Source organism: Artemia franciscana, chromosome 10, assembly GCF_032884065.1.
Source record: "Artemia franciscana chromosome 10, ASM3288406v1, whole genome shotgun sequence".
NCBI classification, from domain to species: Eukaryota; Metazoa; Arthropoda; class Branchiopoda; order Anostraca; family Artemiidae; genus Artemia; species Artemia franciscana.
In genome coordinates this window covers 19,094,557-19,109,457 of record NC_088872.1, presented here as the reverse complement: position 1 = coordinate 19,109,457, position 14,901 = coordinate 19,094,557, and the positions used below count along the sequence as shown (strand labels likewise).

Sequence of the window (14,901 nt, the reverse complement as noted above, 5' to 3'; positions counted from 1 at the left end):
AAAGAAATATTTTGCCTAGATATAGAACTAACTATTAAATTACAGATAGATATGACACTTTTGTTGAAAATATTTTATTTGAAATACCTTTGAAAGGGTGAAAAGTAGAAATACCTTGTTGTGTTGCTTCCGTCTTCTTGATCTCCATCCCTTGATCTTATCCCCAGTATCTCCGTCCTTATCCCAGGATCTTCTAAGATCTCCGTCCCTTGATCTTATCCCCAGGATAAAAGTAAGATTACGTCTCACCAAAAGACTGAAAAACCCAAGGAAAAGAGTTTTAACCAAAATTGTGCAGGTCGTAGATTTTTACTGCTGTGGATCATGTTTTCTCATAATGAAAAATATGATATAAATTACTCAAACCCTTAGCAGCAAAACCATTCTTTTTAACTTGTTTTTATTTTTGAAATTCTAATTATACTGATTAGCAGTTCGTAACTCCTTTAAACAGTAATTTCTTTGAAAGCGGAAGATTTTAATTACCTCTGGAATTGGAAAGGCTTGCTTCATCTCCACTGTGCTAAGCATCTTAACTCTTATTTCTTTTCTTCTAAGCTTTCTAATTAAAAGGAACTTTCCCTAAGTTTTCCTGGGTTTTGAAAAAGATTATAAATGGATTGTCCATATGAAATGAATTAAAGCCTACTAGAAAAGGAATTCCAAAGGAATTGATATTTGGGGGGATGTATTTATCAGAGTGTTTTCACAAGATACTGATGCTTCCTGAATAAATACTTCAGACCTAATAATGGTACAATTAACAATTTTCCTCGATATTTTCCTGAGGGTGGCTTCAGACGATTCCTCGAGGGATTTGTTCCAGCATAATTTGAAGATTATTTATTGAAAAACTTCTAATAACTGTTTGATCTTCAACGGGAGGAAATACTTTTTTTTTATCAAGCGAGAAAGTTTGCAGATTAAAATGCTCCTGTGCCGGCTTTAGATAATATAAATTTAGAGCAGTTGTTTTCAAAATAATGAATTTTGCATATAGGAAATCTTAGGTTCCTACGTAACTCAACTCCGTTCAACTGAATCCTCGTTAAACTCAGCCTCCATTTAGATCAACCCTATTCAGCTGAACCACTATTTAAATCAGCCCTCATTTAAGTTGACCCAGTTTCACTAAACCCCGTTCAACATAATTCATTCAGCTCAACCTTGTTCAATTCAACTATTATTTAACTCAGCTCTGTTTACCTCAACCCTATGCAATTCAAACCGAATTCCACTCAAACACAATTCAAATCAACCCGTGCAATAGGGTAGGTTATGTTAAGCTACATAAAATAGGGTGTAAATCTGCTGCGAACGACCACATCTAAAGGAAGTATACTAAAACAAAATTAGTTCGATCAGATTCCTTATCATTGCTTTTCCAGATATTATGGATGCTTTTCTGACTGACTATTCAATCCACGCCATTTAATTCAACCCCCTGGCAACTCAACCTTCATTCAATTCAGCCCCCTTGCAACTCAACCATCATTTAATCCAGCGCTCATGCTATTCAACACCTATTCAACTAAAACCCAATTTGATTCACCCCCTGCATTAGGCTAGATTGGATTAAGTTATATTGAATGGGAGGGGAAGGGTTAAAATTTGGGTGGTTGACTATATCTAAAAGAAACGTGATAATGACCATTAGATCTACCATTAAGATTTTTATTTTACTTTCTTTTAAAATACCATCGTTACTTTTCCAACAATTCAACCTTACCCCCATAGGTATCCCCATATATGTATATATATATATATATATCTATCTATATAAAAATAAGTTGTCTGTCTGTGGATGTGTGGATGGATGTGTGGATGGATGTGTCAGGTGACGTCACCTGAAAAAACTGGATTAGGTGACGTCAAAACTGAAAAAACTAAAAAAAGGCAAAAACTACAAAAAAAACTAAAAACTAATAAAAAAAATAAAAAAGCTAAAAAACTAAAAAAACTATAAAGGTAAAAACCAATAAAAAACTAAAAAAAAAACTGAAAAAACTAAAAAAAGGCAAAAACTACAAAAAAAAACTAAAAACTAATAAAAAAAGTAAAAAAGCTAAAAAACTAAAAAAACTAAAAAAACTAAAAAAAGGTAAAAAACTAAAAAAAATAAAAAATAAAAAAAAACTAAAAAAAAGGAAAAAACTGAAAAATAAGCTAAAATAAAGGTAAAAACCAATAAAAAACTAAAAAAAAAAAGGAAAAAACTAATAAATGACGACACTCAAAGAGAAAGCGACCAGGACAAAAAACTAAAAAAAAAGGCAAAAACTACAAAAAAACTAAAAACTAATAAAAAAAATAAAAAAGCTAAAAAACTAAAAAAACTAAAAAAAGGTAAAAAACTAAAAAAACTAAAAACTAAAAAAAAACTAAAAAAGGTAAAAACTAAAAGAACTAAAAAAGAAAAAAATAAATGACGACACTCAAAGAGAAAGCGACCAGGACAAAAGGAATGTTCGATTAGCAATCAACAAAGCACCGGGACACAGGGAGTATAAATGACGACCAGGACACAAGTAAAAAAAAAATTTAACAAAACTAAAAAGAAGGTAAAAACTACAAAAAAACTAAAAAGAAAAAAAAACTAAAAACTAATAAAAAAACTAAAAAATCTAAAAATCTAAATAAACTAAAAAAGAAAAAAAAAGGAAAAAAATAAAGGAGAAAAACAAAACTAAAAAACGAATGTATATACAGACCGGGACACCGGGATACAAATGATGACCGGGACCCGGGACACAGGGAATATAAATGACGACCGGGACACAGGGACACAACTACAACGGGGACACCGGGGGAAACAGGGGGATAACCTGACAATCTATTTATATGCAAAGACAATGGGACAGCAAAGAATGTTGTATATTCGCAAGTTTTACGTAGTTAAAACCATATATATATATATATATCTATATTCACAGGTGGGACATAGGGACACAACTACAATGGCGCGTAACTATTATGGCGCGTAACGACTTACGCGCGCGGGGGGGCTTGGGGGGGGCGCGAAGCGCCCCCACCAACTAGGTGTTGGGGTGGCGCGAAGCGCCACCCCAACAGCTAGTATATATATATATATATATATATATATATATATATATATATATATATATATATATATATACTAGCTGTTGGGGTTGTGCTTCGCGCCACCCCAACACCTAGTTGGTGGGGCGCTTCGCCCCCCCCCCAAGCCCCCCCGCGCGCGGAAGTCGTTACGCGCCATATTAGTTACGCGCCATTGTAGTTGTGTCCCTGTGTCCCACCTGTGAATAGAGATAGATATAAATATATGTTTTTAACTACATAAAACATGCGAATATACAACATTCTTCGCTGTCCCATTGTCTGTGCATATAAATAGATTGTCAGATTTACTGACTCTTGAACATGCAACATATAATTGTCCATGGGAAAAACAATCCGTATTCAGATCTATACCTCATTATTCTAATGATGTGTCCCTGTGTCCCGGTCGTCATTTATATTCCCTGTGTCCCGGTGTCCCAGTTTGTAATTTCTCTTTGAGTGTCCCGGTCGTCATTTATATTCCCTGTGTCCCGGTGTCCCGGTCGTCATTTGTGTCCCGGTGTCCCGGTCTGTAATTTCTATTCGAACAATCCCTGTGTCCCGGTCGTCATTTATATATCCCGCCTGTGCCCCCGGCGTCCCCGTTGTAGTTGTGTCCCTGTGTCCCGGTCGTCATTTATATTCCCTGTGTCCCGGTCGTGATTTGTGTCCGGGTGTCCCAGTCTGTAATTTCTCTTTGAGGTTCCCGGTCGTCACTTATATTCCCTCTGTCTCGGTCGTCATTTGTGTCCCGGTCTGTAATTTCTCTTTGAGTGTTTTTTCTTTTTAGTTTTTTTTTTAGTTTTTTACCTTTTTTCTTTTTTCAGTTTTCTTTTTCTTCTTTATTTTTCAGCGTCACTATGAAGTACATATCGAGTCACCGTCAAAGCAAAATTGACGACAACTAATTTCATGACGTCATTCAACACAGAAACATGACGTCACCTGATCCACAGACAGACAGACAACTTATTTATATATATATAGATATATAGGTATTTAAGAAATTCGTTCAAAGACAAATTTTTAATTGTAAGAAGATCGTGGAAGGAAAAATGTTTAATTGTAAAATGACTTAAGAACCTACAATGGCAACAGCCGAGGAAGCTGCTCAAAGAGTCTATGCCAAAAACCTTGCTGCTGATAGAGAAAGTAAGAAAAGAAAGCGTGCCGAGGAATCACAAGAACAGCAAGAAAACAGGCTTGCGGCTGATAGAGAAAGTAAGAACAGAAAGCGTGCCGAGGAATCACAAGAACACCGTGAAAACAGGCTTGCGGCTTCAAGAGATAATGCCAGATTAGGAATGTGCAATTTCCGTCAACGAAGTCGTGTTTAGGAACTTCCAGAGCAACGCGAAACCAGACTTGCTGCTAAAAGAGAAAGTGAAAAAAGAGGGCGTGCCGAGGAATCACAAGAGCAACGTGAAAATTATCGCATGGCATTCAGGTACAGCCCAGTCGATGATTATAGTAGATTTGTTCAAATCAGGACTATGTCTAAAATTTTTCCCTGCTGCAAGGCCTTGAAATTTAATGGTGAAACAATGGGAATGTGTTACGCCTCAGGAAAAGTTAAACTTCCTCAACTGGTTGCACCCCCAGAGCCATTGAAGACTTTGCTTACTGGAACTACATCAGAATCTAAGTGTTTTTTATCAAAAATCAGAAAATATAACTCATGTTTACAAATGACGTCGTTTAGTGCCCAAATCGAAAATCCATATCAATTCATGCCTACTTTCAAAGTAAAAGGGCAAATTTATCATAGAGCAGGGTCCCTTCTACCATTCTCAGGCGAGAATCATAAATTTTTACAATTGTACTTCATCAGTGATAGAAATTCTGAATTGAATGCACGTTGCGAAATTTCTCCCGACGTTGAAAGGACAATCGTTTCCCAATTGCAACATCTTTTCCACGAAAATAATAATTTTGTGCGTCTGTTCGAAACAGCCATCGATTTGATGCCTACTGATACGCATAAAATTGTTATTTCCGCTGAAAAAACGCCCCCTGGCCTACATGTGCGTAGATACAATGCTCCAACTATCGACGAAGTGGCAATCGTTATGGTCGGTGATCAGTTTTTGCCTCGAGATATTATTCTTCATAAGCGAAACGCTCAGTTGGTAAGAATTGCTGAAACTCATCGATGCTGCGATGCCCTACAACATCCTATCATTTTTAGGGATGGAGCCGATGGCTATCACTTTAATATTAAATTGATAAATCCAGCCACTAACAAAGAAATGAATAAGAAATGCAGTGCAATGCATTATTATTCCTATAGACTAATGATTCGGTAGGATGAAGACAATTATATTTTAAAATGCCGCCAATTGTTTCACCAATACATCGTTGTGATATGTATAAAAAATTGAATCAGAACATTTGCTATTTATCCGTCTGAATCAGGCCAAGCTCCACTCTGAACAATACATTCATTTGCGAGATGCAATTGTAAATGACGGTAATACCACAAACAATGGAAGATTAACGATTTTACCTTCGTCATATGCTGGCAGTCCCCGTCATATGAATGAATATGCTCAAGATGCTATTGCGTATGTTCGTCTCTATGGTCGTCCAAATTTATTTATTACATTTACATGTAATCGATTTTGGGACGAGATACAGCAGCTTTTACTTCAAGGATAATCGGTGGTTCATAGACATGACATTACGGCCCGTGTCTTCCGGCAAAATTTGAAATCACCGATAAACTACATAGTAAAACTTGAAGTGTTCGGGTCAGTGCGATGCTGGATGTACTCAGTGGAATGGCAAAAACGAGGATTGCCACAAGTACATACACTAATCTGACTACATTATTAAATTACTTCTAATGAAATCTATAATGTGATTTCCGCTGAAATACCTGATGAAAATGTCGATAAGGGGTTATATGATATTGTTGTAAAAAATATGATCCATGGACCTTGCGGTGCACTGAACGAAAATTCACCATGCATGGCCAAAGGAAGGTGCACAAAGCAATATCCTCGACTTTTAATACCCGACACAATTACTGGCAATGATGGTTACCCACAATATAGAAGAAGATCTACTGAAGATGACGGTAAAACAGCAATAATAAAGAAGCGTAACGGTACCACCATTGAAGTAGATAACCAGTGGGTTGTTCCACATTCCCCATTATTATCAAAAACATTTAATGCACACATAAACGTTGAATACTGTAACTCCGTAAAGGCAATCAAATACATATGTAAATATGTCAACAAAGGCAGTGACATGGCAGTTTTTAGCTTGCAGTCCGAAATCAAAGATATCGACGAAATCGTACAATATCAGGCTGGAAGATACAAAACCAGTAATGAAGCTGTTTGGCGAATTCTTTCATTTCCGATACATGAACGTAGTTCAGCTGTTGTTCACTTAGCGGTACATTTACAGAATGGTCAACGTGTTTATTTTTCGGAATCCAACGTGCGACAAAGAGCCCTGAATCCACCGGATACAAAGTTTACTGCTTTCTTTTCGCTGTGCAAAAATGATTCTTTTGCAAAAAAAAACTGCTGTATACTGAAGTGCCCTCGTATTACGCGTGGAATACTAAAAATAAAGTATTTGAACGTCGAAAACAGGGTAAGTCAGTCGACGGCCAACCTACCATCTTCAAAGGTACCACGATAGGAAGACTCTACACCGTTCACCCCAATCAACATGAATGCTTCTTTCTACGCCTGATTTTGGTGAATGTACCTGGTCCGACATCCTTTGAGTATTTGAGAACTGTAAACGGTACTATACATGACACTTACCGTAGTGCATGCCAAGCTCTGAATTTATTGGAGAATGACCAACACTGGGATAACTGCATCAATGACGCGTGCGAAACGTCAACTCCAAGTCAAATTTGTGCATTGTTTGGAATCATACTAACAACTTGCTCTCCTTCAGCTCCTACAGAGTTATGGGAAAAATATAAATCGAAAATGTCCGAAGATATACTTCATCGGAAACGGTTAGAGACGTCAGATATGACTTATGATTTTACATCAGAAATTTATAACTACACTTTAGTTATTATAGAAGATTTTTGCGTATGTATGGCAAACAAACCTCTTCAGGATTTGGGAATGCCTTCACCTAATCGTACCGCTGCTGTTTCGACATGTGTAGAATTGGATCGTGAACAAAGTTACAGTACGAGTGATCTATTGTCGTATGTACAAAATAACATTTCCAAGTTAACGTCGGAACAAAAAGACATTTATGATATGATAATGCATTGTGTCGATAACAACGTTGGAGAAATTTCTTTTTGGATGCGCTAGGAGGTACTGGTAAAACGTTTGTGATAAGACTGATTCTGGCATCAATTCGATCTAAAAATGATATAGCGTTGGCAATTGCGTCGTCCGGAATAGCCGCAACGTTGCTGCCTGGTGGAAGAACTGCTCATTCCACTTTGAAATTGCCTCTGAATTTGCATTCTACAGAAATTCCCACGTGCAATATTTCCAAATCATCTGGGATGGGTAAAGTATTGTAGCAATGCAAACTTATTATTTGGGACGGGTGCAAAATGGCACACAAAAAATCGCTCGAGGCTCTGGATCAATGTTTGAAAGATTTGCAAGGGAATTCGAAACCCTTTGGCAGCACATTAATATTGCTTGGCACACGTAAAGACATTAAAATTAACTACAAATATGCGTGTCCGATTGCAAAACGATGACTCTGGTCAAACATCTTCAGATCAATTGCTGGCAATTGGAAACGGAAAGCTCCCAGTAGACTCAATTTCAGGACGTATACAACTACATGCTGAATTCTGTAATTTAGTGACGAATATTCTAAACAATTATAGAAATAATAAATGGCTAAGTGAAAGAGCGGTTTTTGCACCCAAAAATATAGACGTCCACGAGATCAACAATATTGTTTTGACCAAGATTCGAGACCAGGCAGTCCTTTACAAGTCAGTCGACACAGTTCCGTGGATCTTTCAGGGTTTCCACCGCACGTGCTACAACTAAAAATAGGCGTACCAATAATATTTTTACGTAACATAAAACCACCAAAGCTTTGCAATGGCACGCGACTTGCCGTAAAAAAAAACAATGGAAAACCTAATAGAGGGTACAATTTTGACAGGGCCTTTTGAGGGTGAGGCTGTTCTTATTCCTCGCATTCCCATGATTCCAACGGATCTGCCTTTTCAATTTAAAAGATTGCAATTCCCAATTTGATTATCATTTGCAATCACCATCAACAAAGCTCAAGGTCAATCATTAAAAAAATGTGGTATAGATATTAATACTGATTGTTTTTCCCATGGACAATTGTACGTTGCATGTTCTAGGGTCGGTAAACCTGACAATCTATTTATATGCAGCTACAATTGGACAGCGAAGAATGTTGTATATTCGCAAGTTTTACGCAGTTAATTTTTTATTGTATCTATTTATCTATCTATCTATATAAAAACGAGTTGTGTGTATGCATGTTTGTTTGTAAAAAGAGCGTTTGCATATGACGTCATTATAAGTACATAAGGCTTTGTATATGCACAGACAATGGAAAGCCAAGAATGTTGTATATTCGCAAGTTCTACGTAGTTCAAAACACATATATAAATCTATCTATATTCATAGGTGGTACACAGGGACACAACTACAATGGCGCGTAACTAATATGGTGCGTAACGACTTAGGCACGGGGGGGGGGGCTTGGGGGTTGCGCGAAGCGCCCCCACCAACACAGCTAGGTAAACCTATATATATTTATATACACTACCACAACAGCTATTATATATATATACTAGCTGTTGGGGTGGCGCTTCGCGCCACCCCAACACCTAGTTGGTGGGGGCGCTTCGCGCCCCCCCCAAGCCCCCCCGCGCGCGTAAGTCGTTACGCGCCATAATAGTTACGCGCCATTGTAGTTGTGTCCCTATGTCCCACCTGTGAATATAGATAGATATATATATATGGTTTTAACTACGTAAAACTTGCGAATATACAACATTCTTTGCTGTCCCATTGTCTTTGCATATAAATAGATTGTCAGGTTTACCGACTCTTGAACATGCAACATATAATGGTCCATGGGAAAACAATCTGTATTCAGATCTATACCTCATGATTCTAATGATTGCCCTTGAGCTTTGTTGATGGTGATTGCTAATCGACCATTCCCTGTCCCGGTGTCCCGGTCGTCATTTACATCCCCCTGTTTCCCCCGGTGTCCCCGTTGTAGTTGTGTCCCTGTGTCCCGGTCGTCATTTATATTCCCTGTGTCCCGGGTCCCGGTCGTCATTTGTATCCCGGTGTCCCGGTCTGTATATACATTCGTTTTTTAGTTTTGTTTTTCTCCTTTATTTTTTTCCTTTTTTTTTCTTTTTTAGCTTATTTAGATTTTTAGATTTTTTAGTTTTTTTATTAGTTTTTAGTTTTTTTTTCTTTTTAGTTTTTTTGTCCCGGTCGTCATTTATATCCCCCTGTTTCCCCCGGGTCGTCATTTATACTCCCTGTGTCCCGGTGCTTTGTTGATTGCTAATCGAACATTCCTTTTGTCCTGGTCGCTTTCTCTTTGAGTGTCGTCATTTATTTTTTTCTTTTTTAGTTCTTTTAGTTTTTACCTTTTTTAGTTTTTTTTAGTTTTTAGTTTTTTTAGTTTTTTACCTTTTTTTAGTTTTTTTAGTTTTTTTTAGTTTTTGTTTTTTTGTAGTTTTTGCCTTTTTTTTAGTTTTTTTAGTTTTTTAGCTTTTTTATTAGTTTTTAGTTTTTTTTGTAGTTTTTGCCTTTTTTTAGTTTTTTTAGTTTTTTAGCTTTTTTATTTTTTTTATTAGTTTTTAGTTTTTTTTGTAGTTTTTGCCTTTTTTTTCTCTTTGAGTGTCGTCATTTATTAGTTTTTTCCTTTTTTTTTTTAGTTTTTTATTGGTTTTTACCTTTATTTTAGCTTATTTTTCAGTTTTTTCCTTTTTTTTAGTTTTTTTTATTTTTTATTTTTTTTAGTTTTTTACCTTTTTTTAGTTTTTTTAGTTTTTTAGCTTTTTTACTTTTTTTATTAGTTTTTAGTTTTTTTCGTAGTTTTTGCCTTTTTTTAGTTTTTTCAGTTTTTTTTTTAGTTTTTTATTGGTTTTTACCTTTATAGTTTTTTTAGTTTTTTAGCTTTTTTATTTTTTTTATTAGTTTTTAGTTTTTTTTGTAGTTTTTGCCTTTTTTTAGTTTTTTCAGTTTTGACGTCACCTAATCCAGTTTTTTCAGGTGACGTCACCTGACACATCCATCCATCCATCCATAGTTGTGTCCCTGTGTCCCGGTCGTCATTTATATTCCCTGTGTCCCGGGTCCCGGTCATCATTTGTATCCCGGTGTCCCGGTCTGTATATACATTCGTTTTTTAGTTTTGTTTTTCTCCTTTATTTTTTTCCTTTTTTTTTCTTTTTTAGCTTATTTAGATTTTTAGATTTTTTAGTTTTTTTTATTAGTTTTTAGTTTTTATTTCTTTTTAGTTTTTTTGTCCCGGTCGTCATTTATATCCCCCTGTTTCCCCCGGTGTCCCCGTTGTAGTTGTGTCCCTGTGTCCCGGTCGTTATTTATATTCCCTGTGTCCCGGTCGTCATTTGTATCCCGGTGTACCGGTCTGTATATACATTCGTTTTTTAGTTTTGTTTTTCTCCTTTATTTTTTTCCTTTTTTTTTCTTTTTTAGTTTATTTAGATTTTTAGATTTTTTAGTTTTTTTATTAGTTTTTAGTTTTTTTTTCTTTTTAGTTTTTTTGTAGTTTTTACCTTCTTTTTAGTTTTGTTAATTTTTTTTTTTACTTGTGTCCTGGTCGTCATTTATACTCCCTGTGTCCCGGTGCTTTGTTGATTGCTAATCGAACATTCCTTTTGTCCTGGTCGCTTTCTCTTTGAGTGTCGTCATTTATTTTTTTCTTTTTTAGTTCTTTTAGTTTTTACCTTTTTTAGTTTTTTTTTAGTTTTTAGTTTTTTTAGTTTTTTACCTTTTTTTAGTTTTTTTAGTTTTTTAGCTTTTTTATTTTTTTTATTAGTTTTTAGTTTTTTTGTAGTTTTTGCCTTTTTTTTTAGTTTTTTGTCCTGGTCGCTTTCTCTTTGAGTGTCGTCATTTATTAGTTTTTTCCTTTTTTTTTTTAGTTTTTTATTGGTTTTTACCTTTATTTTAGCTTATTTTTCAGTTTTTTCCTTTTTTTTAGTTTTTTTTTATTTTTTATTTTTTTTAGTTTTTTACCTTTTTTTAGTTTTTTTAGTTTTTTTAGTTTTTTAGCTTTTTTACTTTTTTTATTAGTTTTTAGTTTTTTTTTGTAGTTTTTGCCTTTTTTTAGTTTTTTCAGTTTTTTTTTTAGTTTTTTATTGGTTTTTACCTTTATAGTTTTTTTAGTTTTTTAGCTTTTTTATTTTTTTTATTAGTTTTTAGTTTTTTTTTGTAGTTTTTGCCTTTTTTTAGTTTTTTCAGTTTTGACGTCACCTAATCCAGTTTTTTCAGGTGACGTCACCTGACACATCCATCCACACATCCATCCACACATCCACAGACAGACAACTTATTTTTATATATATAGATATACTAGCTGTTGGGGTGGCGCTTCGCGCCACCCCAACACCTAGTTGGAGGGGCGCTTCGCGCCCCCCCAAGCCCCCCGCGCGCCTAAGTCGTTACGCGCCATATTAATTACGCGCCATTGTAGTTGTGTCCCTGTGTCCCACCTGTGAATATAGATAGATTTATATATGTGTTTCAAACTACGTAAAAATTGCGAATATACAACATTCTTGGCTTTCCCACTACTGGGAGCTTTCCGTTTCCAATTGCCAGCAATTGATCTGAAAATGTTTGACCAGAGTCATCGTTACACAGACAGACAACTTATTTTTATATATATAGAAGATATATATATATATATATATGTATATATATATATATATATATATATATATATATATATATATATATATATATATAGATATATATATATATATATATATATATATATATATATATATATATATATATATATATATATATATATTTTCTTTTTAGTTTTTTTGTAGTTTTTACCTTTTTTAGTTTTTTTCCTCTTTTGTATTAATGCTAAAGCCAAGGTTCAAACCTGGAGCCTCTCGGACCTAGAACCTGAAACATAACGCTTTACCAACTCAGCTACTTCGGCTTGAATACATTCGTTTTGAGCAGCTTCCTCGGGTGTTGCCATTGTAGGTTCTTCAGTCATTTTACAATTAGAAATTTCTCTTTGAACGGTCTTCTTACAATTAAAAATTTGTCTTTGAACGATATTCTTAAATACCTGTGTCCTGGTCGTCATTTATATTCCCTGTGTCCCGGTCGTCATTTGTGTCCCGGTATCCCAGTCTGCAATTTCTCTTTGAGGGTCCCGGTTGTTATTTATATTCCCTCTGTCCCGGTCGTCATTTGTGTCCCGGTCTGAAATTTCTCTTTGAGTGTTTTTTCTTTTTAGTATTATTTAGTTTTTTACATTTTTTCTTTTTTCAGTTTTCTTTTTCTTCTTTATTTTTCAGCGTGTCCTGGTCGTCATCTATATTCCCTGTGTCCCGGTCGTCATGTTTTTTTACATTTTTTCTTTTTTCAGTTTTCTTTTTCTTCTTTATTTTTCAGCTTCACTATGAAATACATATCGCCGAACCTTCGTTTTTTTAACTAAAATCTGGTAGGCATTGATGACCTTATCCAAGTCAAAATCCCAAACCCAATCATCATCGCTATCATTTTCAGTTTTGATATGTTTTGACTCTCGCTGTCCAGGTGGATCTTCATCTAACTGCGCGGTTTTGCCTTCTTTAGCCTCAAGCCTGTTTCCTTGCTGTTCTTTTGATTCCTCGGCACGCTTTCTTTTCTGACTTTCTCTATCAGCAGCAAGTTTTTTGGCATAGACTCTTTGAGCATCTTCATCGGCTTTTGCCATTGTAAGTTCATCAGTCATTTTAAACTTAAACATTAATAGATTTCTACGTGAACATATACGTCTTAAATATCTTTAATGACGTCACCGTCATAGCAAAAATGACGACAACTAACTTCATGACGTCAGTCGACACAGAAACATGACGTCACCTGATCCACAGACAGACAACTTATTGTTATATATATAGATAGATATATATATATATATATATATATATATATATATATATATATATATATATATATATATATATATATATATATATATATATACAAACTAAAAAAACATTAAAACAGTGAAATTCTTATTTTATAATGGTAGAATGTTTCTATTACTTATATTATCATGTTTCCTCCCCTTGCTATAAACACCTTTAGATTATTTAAAAAAAATAATAATAGTAACCCGACAATTGTATTGAAAGTCGGGGTGGAAAACTTTTCAATGTGTCAAGAATGTGAAAAAACCGTTAGCAATGTAGACAAAATGCATCACGAGATGCAAAATGAAGTAGAAATGTATCATTAGGGCTATATATGGAACAACGGGGGGGGGTGCACTGTCAGAAAAGTGACCATGATATTTGAGTGTGAATAGGCTTAACATAAGGAATCTGATGATATTAGTTTTATTTCATTAGCATATTTCCTTTATATGTGGTCAGCCATAGTAAATTTAATGAATATGTTCATGTGTTGCTATAGCCTTCTTCTAAGACCCATAATTTTCTTTGGGGCTTTTGTTTTATTTGCAATATATTCACAATTGTTTTTCTTATTTAAAATGTGCAAAATTGTTATTTCCTTATGCATGTGTACATTAGAATATCGCAACTAAATTCGGAAATCTAGTGCAGGAGAGACATTTTTTTTTTTTTTTTTTTTTTTTTTTTGCAGACAAATATTTAGTCTTCCGGTTGCTTTACAAGTGTGAACAAATTCGAGCTAAAGGTTTTGATATATTAAAAATTTTGATGTTTCAAAATTGATAAAGTAAAATTTGAAATTGAAAATTGAAAAAGTGATACGAAATCATTATGCAATCTTATTTATTGCTTTAATATTAATAAGTTAAGGAACCTTTCCATGCCGGGAAATTGAAAAAAAAATATCCACGATTCTTAATATTATTCAAGAAAGAAAATTTAGGTCTAAAAACGGAAAGTCATCACTAATACTAATTTTGGACATACGAAAAGAGCGGAAGTATTATCAAACAGTTCGTGGTAATGATGATCAAACAGTTCGTGGGAATGAACTGTAGTAAGGAGCGACCCGGCTCAATAGAAACCAAAACTCTAAAAAATGCATTTTGATACCAATAGCTACATCAAAAGAATCGCATTTTAATGCTGATTTTAAATATATAAGTTTCATCAAGTTTAGTCTTACGCATCAAAAGTTACGAGTTACGTAAATCAACGCCCCGATCTTTACGCTAAAGTTTTTTACTGTTTTAAAAAAGAAGAGTTGAGAGAAAGAGTCAAACTTTAGCGTAAAGAGCGGGGCGTTGATGAGGAAGCAGCCCCTTTCATATACGAAGTAATTTCTGTTCGTTTTAAGTTTTAATGTCGCTCCTTACTTTTAGTTGAAAAAACTTGTTTTTTTTATTTAATCTGTTCTAAGAGGCAATCTTTTTTCAGGTTTATCTATTGCATATGCTGAATTTTAGAGTCACAAACATCATTTATCCCACAACTTTCAGCGTTAATAATTTGATTGAAAGAAAAATACTTAGTTTTGTTTGCAAGATAGGTAATACACAATTTTTAATCGTGCCAAAAAGATATGAACATATGTAACATGAATAGGAACAGAACATTTTCTGGTGGAATAAAAATATGTGGGAAAAAGTTGGTACAACATAAAAATATTTTAAACACTT

General features: G+C 34.5%; 1 protein-coding gene across 5 annotated transcripts in view; it reads left to right on the top strand.

The window, feature by feature from the left end:
* The window catches only part of LOC136031877 (uncharacterized), a 195,430-nt gene that overhangs the window by 178,138 nt on the left and 2,391 nt on the right, over positions 1–14,901 (top strand). The gene's annotated exons all lie outside the window — the stretch shown is intronic.